Genomic DNA, 2,988 nt, shown 5'->3' with positions numbered 1-2,988 from the left:
TATATCTCTACTTGGACATTTAAGAGATATTTTAGAGATCATTTTAGAATCTTGATTTCTTTCCTGCAACAATCTTCTCCCAGAATAGTAGCCAAAGCAATGAATGGTAACTATATCCTTCCCATCACCTAGGTCACAAACTCTGAAGTCATCACTCTCTCTCTCTCTCTCACATCCAACTGATCAATATATATTGGTATATCAATTCTCTGAAAATTATACAAGGTATGTCCATTTCTCACTTTTCCATAGCTGCTACTCTCGTCCTAGCCACCGACACTTTTCATTTAGATTATTATAATATGTGCCTAGTTGATAACCCTATCTCAACAAATCATTCAGGGCGCTTCTGCAAAATTGTTAAAGATCATTTTATGACTCATCTCAAAAACCATCACTACAGATCTTAGGCCAAGAGCAGTGAAAGGTCACAGAGCCCAGTTTTCATGTGCTACGTGCTGGTTCCCAGGCGTGCTGTTACCGCTCCTTCACCTAATGCTTCTGTCATTTTCAAGTCCCAGTGCGCCAATTTCATACTCTTTTCTCCCTCACTGTTTGACTCTCTCTCTCTTTTGTAGTTCAGCATGCAGTAAAAAGACACCTCTCCAGATGGTTTCCTGCCTAGGCTCCAACATTTCCCTATGCAGCCATCCATGCGGAACAGGAATTTGGACCTCCCAGGGTGCGGTGCCTCCTATCTCGCTGTCTACCACATTCAAGCAAAGGGCTCCTAGGTGACTCTAGGGTCTTGAGTATAGCCAGTCTGGAATCCCACCAGGAATTGCTTGAAAAAGCTGTGGCAGCCCTGGAGGGGACTAAGTAGCCTCTGTGACTATTAACAATCTGTTAAAAGCAGGGGGCCAAATTGTTTGTAAAGATGAGGTGTATGGAGATACAAATAGGGTACTTCAGACAGGTGACAGCTGAATTTGGATTAAAGATTTCTTTGTTGATTGTTCCAAAACCAAACTGTTAGAGGCAGCTATTATGCCAGAAACCAAGATTGTTTAGATTGAAACCCCCACACATCGTGGCCTGAAGATGATTGACAATGAAACCTGTACACATGGTGTCCTTAAACTTGGAGACATTATTTTGGTCATTGATAACATATTTATGTCAACATATTTCCAGTGGCCTTTAGCACTGAGAGCATGTATTCAGCAACAAAAGACATGAATGACCAGATGTTACAATGGGCTTAGTGTCACTTAATCCTCTGTTTCTTACAAAATTCTCTTGGAGCAGTTCCATCTCCTGTTGACTGTTACCCCCACAATAAAGGCCTGAAGACTCTATAAGTCCATATGGAGAAGAATTTTGAAAATGGAATGGTGGTTGCTCAATTTCTGGAGTCAAATCCTTTGGTAGAAAAGGTCATTTATCCTGGGCTGCCCTCTCATCCTCAGCATGGGTTGGCAAAGCATCGATTCAGAGGTCACCCAGAGATGATCACCTTTTATATCAAGGGTTCCTTCAACATACTGATACTTTCCTCAAAAACCTTAATTTATTTACTCTGTCTGAGAGCTCAGGGGGAATATGAAAGTCTTGCTGAGCTTTCAGCATTCATGACCCACGCATCAGTGGCTAAGAGTGAAGTCCTTGGAATAAGTGACACACTGATTCTACTCTCTATAGACTTAGAGAATAAACAAGACCTACTAGACAGTCTAGATCAAGGCAGCACACCCTCCAAATGCAAGTCACAATTAGCATTCCATAACTGCTATCCGAAGTTGCTTCCAGAGAAAATAAAATCTTCCACATAATTGAATGGACCATTAATGAGTCTTTACAGAATTTTCAAGTGAAAAATTTAAGGCACCTCATTACCTTTCACAGCTGTAATCTTCCTGGGATCATCCCTCTTAAAATGTTTCCTCTTTCCCTTAATATAATTGACAGATTAATTCTGTTAAGATCTTTTTACTAATTCTGATATTCATTTGCTTCTGAAGGAGGTGAGATTTGTGCTGCTATTGGGGATTGTGTTCCCTTTTTTCCAACCTTTAGATCTATATTGATCATGTTAACAATATAATGGTAATTCATTTTTTATGTTTTCTGAGGAATTTAAGTGATTACATGAATTTTATTAAATCAAGAGTGGTTTTTTATGTTGTTGAAAGTAGCACTCAAAACAATTGTTTAGACTTAATTACCATAAGCCAAAAATCAAATATCTGAAAAGTCTGTGAAATTCTACTGATTTAGGGTTGTACTTCTTATTTTTTAAAATAAATCTAATTACTAACATACACATACACAAAAAAACTAGTAAAAATTAATGTCCCAATAGAGGCTTGGTTGATCTTACTTGATTGAGCCCTTTTATTTCTTACCTCATCCCCACCACTCCCATCCTCTCCTGAGTTGTTTCTTTATCAGATTTACTGTTGTGTTTTGCATATTCCAAGCAATGCCCCACTTGGGGCCTTTACATTTACTTTTTAATCTAACTCAAATATTTTTCTCCATTACATTCAAGTATCTTCATTACATTCATTCACATCTGCATTTGTGAAAAGATATTGACCAAGTAAGACAAGAGAGTAGAGTAGGAAAAACCTGGGCTTACCTTTTGTCATGAAAAAAAAAACAAACAAAAAAAGAACATATAGAACATTTTCATTTCTAACAATGACCTGAAAACTAATAGAAAAGATTTTCTGAAAGTACAGATAAAAAGAAAAAGCCACAAGAGATGGGGTAGGAGAATCGAGAAATAATCTGGCTGGGACCCACACCCCAAGCACCGTGTTCAACAAACAGGAGGAATTTTGCAATTTCAAAAATCCTCCCTGAAGAGTGACAGGGCTCTGAGTTCCACATTGAGGTCTTCAGTTCAGTCGCTCAGTCGTGTCCGACTCTTTGCGATCCCATGAACTGCAGCACGCCAGGCCTCCCTATCCATCACCAACTCCCAGAGTTCACTCAGACTCATGTCCATCGAGCCCGTGATGCCATCCAGCCATCTCATCCTCG

At 39.2% G+C, this 2,988-nt stretch overlaps 1 pseudogene; it reads left to right on the top strand.

Annotated features, from left to right (window-relative positions):
- LOC102170229 lies at positions 585 to 1,716 on the top strand (annotated as a pseudogene).

Source organism: Capra hircus, chromosome 7, assembly GCF_001704415.2.
Source record: "Capra hircus breed San Clemente chromosome 7, ASM170441v1, whole genome shotgun sequence".
Taxonomy (NCBI): domain Eukaryota; kingdom Metazoa; phylum Chordata; class Mammalia; order Artiodactyla; family Bovidae; genus Capra; species Capra hircus.
The sequence above is the reverse complement of the archived record's forward strand: the minus strand, read 5'-3'. Positions and strand labels throughout refer to the sequence as shown.